The sequence below is a fragment of the Rutidosis leptorrhynchoides genome, chromosome 3, assembly GCF_046630445.1.
Source record: "Rutidosis leptorrhynchoides isolate AG116_Rl617_1_P2 chromosome 3, CSIRO_AGI_Rlap_v1, whole genome shotgun sequence".
Lineage (NCBI taxonomy): Eukaryota > Viridiplantae > Streptophyta > Magnoliopsida > Asterales > Asteraceae > Rutidosis > Rutidosis leptorrhynchoides.
Window position 1 is genome coordinate 121,645,374 of NC_092335.1, and position 10,745 is coordinate 121,656,118.

At 31.2% G+C, this 10,745-nt stretch overlaps 1 pseudogene; it reads right to left on the reverse strand.

Annotated features, from left to right (window-relative positions):
- Window positions 1-10,499, reverse strand: part of LOC139900331 (valine--tRNA ligase, mitochondrial 1-like) — a 122,071-nt pseudogene extending 111,572 nt beyond the window's left edge.
- Between the last annotated feature and the right edge of the window lie 246 nt (window positions 10,500-10,745).

The following is a 10,745-nucleotide window of genomic DNA, read 5'->3' on the forward strand; positions in this document are numbered from 1 at the left end:
AACATAATAATAATGATCATAATCATAATCATAATCATAATAATATAGAAAAACTACCTTAAATCGTTTTTCAAAAAAAAAAACGACAGAGAGGAGAATCGAACCCTCGACCACTTGCACACACAACACACACTCAGACCATCTCTCCATCGTTCATTATCTGTTATAATACGATACCAATATTTATTTAACCCGATATTATGTTTCATCTCCTTCTTCTTCAACTTTGATTTCGATTAGAGAAATTAACAATTAACTCGACTAATTTCAAAACGATTAAAGTTCTTTTAGTTCAAAATAGAAACAACTTGTATGAAGTGGATTAATTTATCAAGAGAATAAAATAAAAAACGATGTCACAGGTTCTGAATACTACGAAGAACATGAGATGTGATTTTGAAATTGAGACGTTTTTAGATAATGATTACAACATAAAAAAGATCCTAAATCGTTCCTAGGAACTTTTCATACCATCAATTGAACCTGAAGCATCACCTTTAACTCAATTTTCTTGATAATTCAGAAGTTTGACTTTTTGTTTTCAAAACTTTGACTCACGAATTCAGATTTGTTTTGAAAAATTGGGGTTTGTAAATTTACAGGAAGTTTGTTTAGATGGTTTCTAACCAAACTGCATTTAAAGATTTTGAAATTTGTTAGGAATTCGAAGGATTGTTTAAAATGACACGAACAGGGGTATAACTAGTTTTCGTGATATTTTTTTCTGATATCAATTCGAATTGCAATGAAGGGATAGTGATAATTGCTAATGGATGTGTAAATTTGACTGAGTTAATTCCAAAACCTTGAATAATTCGAGTTTGTATAAAGTGAATTTGGTCGACAGATTCTAAATAAGAACAGAAGAAAAATAATAAAAAAAATAAAAAGATGAAATAGATTGTTAACGAATTTTGGATTGTTCTTCTGAATTAATTTGTGATTTGTACTGGATTGAGTCATAAAGCTAAATTGCTACAGCAAGACAACGATTGGAAATGGAATACACTTTGTGCTATGATTAAATATATATATATATATAATGTATTTATATACTTATATATCTGTATATATGTAGTCTATATATATATCTGTATATTTATATATCTATTTATATATAACAGTATTTTGTGTACATATTTATATCTGATTATAATCGTATATTAATAATATTCATGATACATATATTAATACTATAATAATAATTATAATAATACTAAATAATAATAATGATATTAACTAAAAATGATATTAGTATTGTAATTGATAAATTTTTATAATAATAATGATAACTTATAATTATCACAATGATTTTAATGTTAATGACAATTATAAAAGTAATAATATTAATAAGTATAATAGTATTAATAATAATAACTAATAAAATTTTAATTACATTTGAATTAAAATTGTAATCATTCTTATACTAATATTTATTTTCAAAACCTTTATTTTGAGAATCCTAATCTTAAATTTATTAGACTTTTAATATTTACAATTATAAAAAGTAATAACTCAAATAATGATATTCGTATTAATAATGATAATGAAGATAATAATTATATTATTTCAACATTTAGATTTTGATTTGTAATCAAATTTACTTTGTTAATATTATATTTTATTATTTATGTAATACTTGATGATTATATAATATATACTATGTATTTGCTTATCTAATACTTATACATTTTAATATATATACATATAATCAATAATTATGTATAGAATTCATGTATATTCACACGACTATATATACAATATATATATATATATATATATATATATATATATATATATATATATTCATTCTAATAGCAATTTAACTATTATATATATTATTTTACATTTTTAATTCTAGTGATTAAATTTGTATTTTATATATACGTCTTTAGTTACAACCATGGTTCGTGAATCGTCGAGAATAGTCAAAGGTCAAGTGAATTTATGTAAACAGTTCAAAATTTAGGAGGCTCAACATTACAGACTTTGCTTATCGTGTCGAATTCATTTACAGATTAAGTTTAAATTTGGTCAGAAATTTCAGGGTCGTCACAGAACATGAGGCAGCGCAGGTGGATTGAATTGTTGAATGATTACGAATTTGAGATTCGTTACCACCCGGGGAAGGTAAATGTGGTAGCCGACGCCTTGAGTAGAAAGGACAGAGAACCCATTCGAGTAAAAGCTATGAATATAATGATTCACACTAACCTTACTACTCAAATAAAGGGGGCACAACAAGGAGATTTAAAAGAGGAAAATTTAAAGGATGAAATACCCAAAGGATCGGAGAAGCATCTTAATATTCGGGAAGACAGAACCCGGTATAGGGCTGAAAGAATTTGGGTACCAAAATTTGGAGATATGAGAGAAATGGTACTTAGAGAAGCTCATAAAACCAGATACTCAATACATCCTGGAGCGGAGAAGATGTACAAGGATCTCAAGAAACATTTTTGATGGCCGGGTATGAAAGCCGATGTTGTTAAATACGTAGGAGAATGTTTGACGTGTTCTAAGGTCAAAGTTGAGCATCAGAAACCATCAGGTCTACTTCAACAACCCAAAATCCTGGAATGGAAATGGGAAAACATTACCATGGATTTCATCACTAAATTGCCAAGGACTGCAAGTAGTTTTGATACTATTTGGGTAATAGTTGATCGTCTCACCAAATCAGCACACTTCCTGCCAATAAGAGAAGATGACAAGATGGAGAAGTTAGCACGACTGTATTTGAAGGAAGTCATCTCTCCAAGACATGGAATACCAATCTCTATTATCTCTGATAGGGATGGCAGATTTATTTCAAGATTCTGGCAGACATTACAGCAAGCATTAGGAACTCGTTTAGACATGAGTACTGCCTATCATCCACAAACTGATGAGCAGAGCGAAAGGACGATACAAACGCTTAAAAACATGCTACGAGCATGTGTTATTGATTTCGGAAACAGTTGGGATCGACACCTACCGTTAGCAGAATTTTCCTACAACAACAGCTACCATTCAAGCATTGAGATGGCACCGTTTGAAGCACTTTATGGTAGAAAGTGCAGGTCTCTAATTTGTTGGAGTGAAGTGGGGAATAGATAGATTACGAGTCTGGAGATAATACAAGAAACTACCGAGAAGATCATCCAAATTCAACAACGGTTGAAAACCGCCCAAAGTCGACAAAAGAGTTACGCTGACAGTAAAAGAAAAGATATAGAATTTGAAATTGGAGAGATGGTCATGCTTAAAGTTGCACCTTGGAAAGGCGTTGTTCGATTTGGTAAATGAGGGAAATTAAATCCAAGGTATATTGGACCATTCAAGATTATTGATCGTGTCGGACCAGTAGCTTACCGACTTGAGTTACCTCAACAACTCGCGGCTGTACATAACACTTTCCACGTCTCGAATTTGAAGAAATGTTTTGCTAAAGAAGATCTCACTATTCCGTTAGATGAAATCCAAATCAATGAAAAACTTTAATTCATCGAAGAACCCGTCGAAATAATGGATCGCGAGGTTAAAAGACTTAAGCAAAACAAGATACCAATTATTAAGGTTCGATGGAACGCTCGTAGAGGACCCGAGTTCACCTGGGAATGAGAAGATCAGATGAAGAAGAAATGCCCGCACTTATTTTCAGAAGATACGTCAACACCTCCAACTGCTTAAAATTTCGGGACGAAATTTATTTAACGGGTAGGTACTGTAGTGACCCGAACTTTTCCATGTTTTTATATATTAAATGAAATTGATATTTACATGATTAAGTGTTTCCAACATGTTAATCAATCAAACTTGTTAAGACTTGATTAATTGAAATAGGTTTCATATAGACAATTGACCACCCAAGTTGACCAGCGATTCACGAACGTTAAAACTTGTAAAAACTATATGATGATATATATATATATGGATATATATATATATATATATATATATATATATATATATATATATATATATATATATAGTTAACATGATATTATGATAAGTAAGTATCTCATTAAGTATTTTAACAATGAGTTATATACATAAAAATGAGACTATTGAATTAAGAAACTCGAAAACGATATATATAACGATTATCGTTATAACAATGTCTTATTAAATACATATGAATCATATTAAGATATTGATACACTATATTTAAACATGATAAATGATATGTAAACATATCATTAAGTGTATTAACAACGAACTACATATGTAAAAACAAGACTACTAACTTAAGGATTTTGAAACGAGACATATATGTAACGATTATCGTTGTAACGACATTTAAATGTATATATATCATATTAAGATATATTAATACATCATAATATCATGATAATGTAATGATTTAACATCTCATTAGATATAATAAACAATGGGTTAACAACATTTAACAAGATCGTTAACTTAAAGGTTTCAAAACAACACTTACATGTAACGACTAACGATGACTTAACGACTCAGTTAAAATGTATATACATGTAGTGTTTTAATATGTATTCATACACTTTTGAAAGACTTCAAGACACTTATCAAAGTACTTCTACTTAACAAAAATGCTTACAATTACATCCTCGTTCATTTTCATCAACAATTCTACTCGTATGCACCCGTATTCGTACTCGTACAATACCCAGCTTCTAAATGTATGTACTATTGGTATATACACTCCAATGATCAGCTATTAGCAGCCCTTGTGAGCCACCAACACATGTGGGAACCATCATTTAACATCTAGCATGAAATATCTAACAAAATTACAAACTAATGGAGCCTATATGACTACTCCATATTCACGTGAATGAGGAGCACCACAAATACATTCACTTTGCAATTTTCTTGAATCAAATTACTCTTTCTCAAGTGTTCTTCCTTTGTTCTAAGTGTTCTTCATCATATTCATCAAAATCTAGCTCAATCTAGTTCATAAATCCATACATAAATTAAGTTACAAAACAACTACTCAAGAACACACCAACAACACTTCCAAGTTTGCTAGCTTACTTTCAATCTTGCAAATCCATTTCAAGTGATCATCCAATCTCAAGAAATCTTTCTTATTTACAGTAAGATATCTTTCTAATTCAAGGTAATACTCATACTCAAACTTTGATTCAATTTCTATAACTATAACAATCTTATTTCGAGTGGAAATCTTACTTGAACTTGTTTTCATGTCATGATTTTGCTTCAATAACTTTCAAGCCATTCAAGGATCCTTTGAAGCTAGATCTATTTTATCATTTCCAGTAGGTTTATCCACAAAACTTGAGGTAGTAATGATGTTCATAACATCATTCGAATCATATATATATATAACTATCTTATTTGAAGGTTTAAACTTGTAATCACTAGAACATAGTTTAGTTAATTCTAAACTTGTTCGCAAAAAAAAGTTAATCCTTCTAACTTGAATTTTAAAATCAACTAGACACATGTTCTATATCTATATTATATGCTAACTTAATGATTTAAAACCTGAAAACACGAAAAACACCGTAAAACCGGATATACACCGTCGTAGTAACACCACGGGTTGTTTTGGGTTAGTTAATTAAAAACTATGATAAACTTTGATTTAAAAGTTGTTCTTCTGGGAAAATGATTTTTCTTATGAACATAAAACTATATCCAAAAATCATGGTTAAACTCAAAGTGGAAATATGTTTTTCAAAATAGTCATCAAGACGTCGTTCTTTCGACTGAAATGACTACCTCTTATAATATTGAATTATTACCTGTATTTCCGACTATAAACTTATACTTTTTATTTTTAGATTCATAAACTTAAGTTCAATATGAAACCATAGCAACTTGAATCACTCGAAACGGATTTAAAACGTAGAAGTTATGGGTAAAACAAGATTGGATAATTTTTGCTTGTTGTAGCTACGTGAAAATTGGTAACAAATCTATATTAATCATATCCTAGATAACTTATATTATATAATACATATATTCTAATATATTATGTAATCTTGGGATACCATAGACATGTATACAAATGTTTTGACATATCATATCGACCCATTTATATATATTATTTGGAACAACCATAGACACTCTATATGCAGTAATGTTTGAGTTAGCTATACAGGGTTGAGGTTGATTCCAAAAATATATATACTTTGAGTTGTGATCTAGCCTGAGACGTGTATACACTGGGTCGTGGATTGATTCAGATAATATATATATATCGATTTATTTCTGTACATCTAACTGTGGACAACTAGTTGTAGGTTACTAACGAGGACAGCTGACTTAATAAACTCAAATCATTAAAACGTAATAAAAAATGTTGTAAATATATTTTGAACATACTTTGATATATATGTACATATTTGTTATAGGTTCGTGAATCGACCAGTGACCAAGTCTTACTTCCCGACGAAGTAAAAATCTGTGAAAGTGAGTTATAGTCCCACTTTTAAAATCTAATATTTTTAGGATGAGAATACATGCAGTTTTATAAATGTTTTACGAAATAGACACAAGTAATTGAAACTACATTATATGGGTGAATGATCGAAGCTGAATATGCCCCTTTTGCTTGGTAGCCTAAGAATTAGTAAACCGATCTACTAATTGATGCAAATCCTGAAGATAGATCTATTGGGCCTAACGAACCCCATCCAAAGTACCGGATACTTTAGTACTTTAAATTCGTTTTTATCATGTCTGAAGGATTTCCCGAAATGATAGGGGATATTCTTATATGCATCTTGTTAATGTCGGTTACCAGGTGTTCACCATATGAATGATTTTTATCTCTATGTATGGGATGTATATTGAAATATGAAATCTTGTGGTCTATTATTACAATTTGATAAATATATAGGTTAAACCTATAACTCACCAACATTTTTGTTGACGTTTAAAGCATGTTTATTCTCAGGTGATTATTAAGAGCTTCCGCTGTTGCATGCTAAAATATGGACAAGATTTGGTGTCAGCATGCTTGTATAATATTGTTTAAAACTGCATTCGAGATTTACTTTGTTGTAACATATTAATATTGTAAACCAATATGTATTGGTAGTGTGTAAGTGTTATATTTTTAGATTATCATTTCTTGATAATCTAGGTGGTGTCCTTTTAACCTGGTCGATAAAATAAAGGTTATGGTTTGTTTTAAAAATGAATGCAGTCTTTGAAAAACGTCTCATATAGAGGTCAAAACCTCGCAAAGAGATCAATTAATATGAAACGTTTATAATCGATATGAACGGGAAATTTCACTTCCGATAATACTTCTGTATAGAGTTTGATCAGCTAGCTTATCTCCATCTTCTTTAGACAACTTGCAATTTAAAACAAGTAGTGATGTGACTGGTTTGCATGAAAACATGCTGAATCTCTTGAACATGTCACTTGCATACTTTTTCTGAGAAATATAAACACCACTAGTTTGTTGATTAATTTTCATGCCAAGAAAATAATGCACGAGTCCCAAATCTGACATTTCAAATTCAGATTTCATTTGTTTCTTGAACTCCTCAACAAGATTATCGTTGCTTCCGATCACAAGTAAATCATCAACATAAAGAGAGATAATCAGTACCTCTTGAGAATTTAATTGTTTCACATAAAGAGTTGACTCATTTGGACTCCTCCTGAAATTATGATTTATCAAATGAGCATCAATCTTAGAATACCAAGCCCTTGGTGCTTGCTTTAGACCATAAAGTGCCTTATATAGTCTGTATACTTTATCTTCTTGACCGGCTACTTCAAAACCTTGAGGTTGCTTTACGTAAATCTCATCCTCAAGTTCAGCATTCAAAAATGCAGATATCACATCAAGATGATGAATTTTCAAATTACTTTGAGCAGCTACAGCTAACAATAACTTGATCATGTTATGACGAGCAACTGGAGCGAAAGTCTCCCTAAAATCCACACCGGAAATTTGAGAATATCCTTTCGCTACCAACCTTGCTTTGTGTTTATGAACTGAACCATCAGGTTGAAACTTAGTTCTAAACACCCATTTGACACCTATTGCATTCTTACCCTTTGGCAAATCAACAAGCTTCCATGTTTCATTTTTCTTAATCATTTCAAGTTCTGCTTCCATGACTTCATTCCATTCATCGTGTTTGGAAGCTTCATTATAGCTTTTGGGCTCCATAATAACATGATTACAAGACTCGTATACATCAACAATTTTTCTGGTTCTCAGAACTTCGGTGTCAGTTATGTCTTCGACATCAATTTCTGGATCATCATAAAGAGATTCATTTTGGAGACATGAAATAGAAGCTTCATGCCTTTTAACTTCCTTCATATTCCAATCCCAATAGGCTCCTTCATCAATAGTCATATCTCTACTTTTGTAATCGATATGCGATGCCATGAACAAGTGTTCAGTTGCTTCCTGATTTTCTTCAGAGACATTTGCCAACTGAAGTTCCTTTGTTTGGCCATGATTTTTCTTTTCTCTACAATATTTCTCAATATGTCCAAACTTTTTGCAAAAATTGCACTTAAAGTTTAGTTTATCTTTGAACCAACAATCAACTTCTTGATGATTTGTATTTTGACAAACTTTACATGGAGGGTAAATAGCTTTGTAATTTCCTTTCTTATACGTGTTTTGTCTTGAATTCTCAGACTTGTTATTTTTGAAAGAAGCTTGAAAAGCACCTTCAACCTTTTCTTTAGATCTTATAGAGACCCTTTGTTCTTGTGCGTGAAGCTTGCTGGTTAGTTCAGAAACCGTAAGCATGCTAACATCACAAGATTATTCTATTGCGGAAATTTTGGCTTCAAACTTTTGAGGAACATTTATCATTATTTTCTCCACCACTTTCTGGTCTGAAATCTTGTCACCAAGAAGTCTAATTTGATTAACAACATCCATTATTCACGATGAATAATCTTTCACGAGTTCATCATCGTTCATTTTCAATAATTCAAACTCTCGTCTGAGAGTCAATAATCTGACAGCTTTTACTCTATCAGAACCTTCATAGGTATCTTGGATTTTATCCCACATAGCTTTTGGTGTGTTCAAGTTCATTATTGAGGTGAAAATTTGATCAGCAAGTCCTGAATGTTAACAGGTAAGTGCATTATCTTTCTTCAGTAACTCTTCTTCATAATTTCTTAGTTGAGTAACAATTAGGTTTGCTCTGAGTGCTGGAGGATCTTCACCAGTCTCTACAACCTTCTATAAACCTTGAGAAGTTAAATATGTCTTCATCTTTACTGCCCAAATATGATAGTGCAATCCATTAAATAATGGAATTGCTGGAGCAGTTGAACTAGATGCCATGTCTAGTTTAAAATTTCTTTATCGTGAATAAAACAGTCCCTTAAGAAGAAAGCTCTGATACCACTGTAAATGTTTAAGAATAGAATAGAATTCTACACTTGAAAGATTAAAATAGCAAGACTTTGTTGCTAAAGATTAAAATAGCAAGACTTTGTTGCTAAGTATATTAGAATAAATAATGGAAGCGTATAATAGAAATAATTTGAAGGTTGGTTGTATTATTTGAAGATTTGTTATCTTATACAACTCTTGATTACAACTCCTATTTATAGGTTACAAAAAACTATCTTTATTAACCTCTAGGAAAAATTAAGAGGTAAGTATCACGAATATCGATAATTTCTTAACAACTAAGGATACTAAAATATCTATGTATCCTTAATGGATAAGAATACTTAATAGCTAAGTATCCTTAATGGATAAGAATACTTAATGGCTAAGAATACTTAATAGCTAAGAAAACTTAATAGCTAAGTTTTCTTAGTAACTAAGTTTACATAACATAAGACAAATGTCTAATAACAATCTTAAATACACTAACACATGTCAGATTAATATATGAACATTAACCCGTTTAGAAATATATATCTTATAAAGTTATAATTCAAATCAACCTGAGTTTCAATTCCTGCATGGTCCACCCCGGACACCCATAACATATTATATCCTGACATTCTCTTCCAACGAACGAGTGTAATCTGCAGAAACGAAAGATTCAACAACAACAACAACTTAATTGAACGAAACCAGAAGCTGAACTATAAATTTAAATAACCAACCAGAAGCAAAACTATAAATTTAGATAACCAAGTGCAAGCTATGAAAACTGGAGAGCAACAGTTAATGCATGACCAATATGGAGAACTCCAGTCACATTAGGAGGTGGAAGAACCTACATTTTACACACAAAGAGAACCCCTAATAACTATAACTAATTACGATTAGCATATATATAACTTTAAACTCAACAGTATTATAAGTGAGGTTGCAGAGCCTCACGATTGTGAATGGAGGTTTAGAACTGGATGATAGAAGACTATTTGTATCAAAAGAAGCTTCACCAACCCTTGTTAGAGACCAAACCCGAAGACATGATCGATGCCGATTGAACGCTTTTGGATCGCTAAGCCTTGGGTGCGATTCGTATTTCACTTGCTAAGAACGTTGCATATAACGTTGTGAATGAGAAGACGACGTTTACTTGCTTGAAAGCACTCTCCAACATGTACGAAAAACCTACCGCCTATAATAACGTTTTTCTTATGCGTCAATTGTTCAATACGAAGATGAAGGAATGTATGAGTGCAACAGATCATATCAATGAGTTCAATAATATCATATCGAGGTTAGCTTAGGTGGAGATTGTGGTTGATTATGAACTAAAAGCACTAATCTTGCTTTCATCATTCCCGAAAAGTTAGTCGGGTACGGTTACCGCGGTTAGTAGCTCTTTCGTAACTACTAAGCTAGT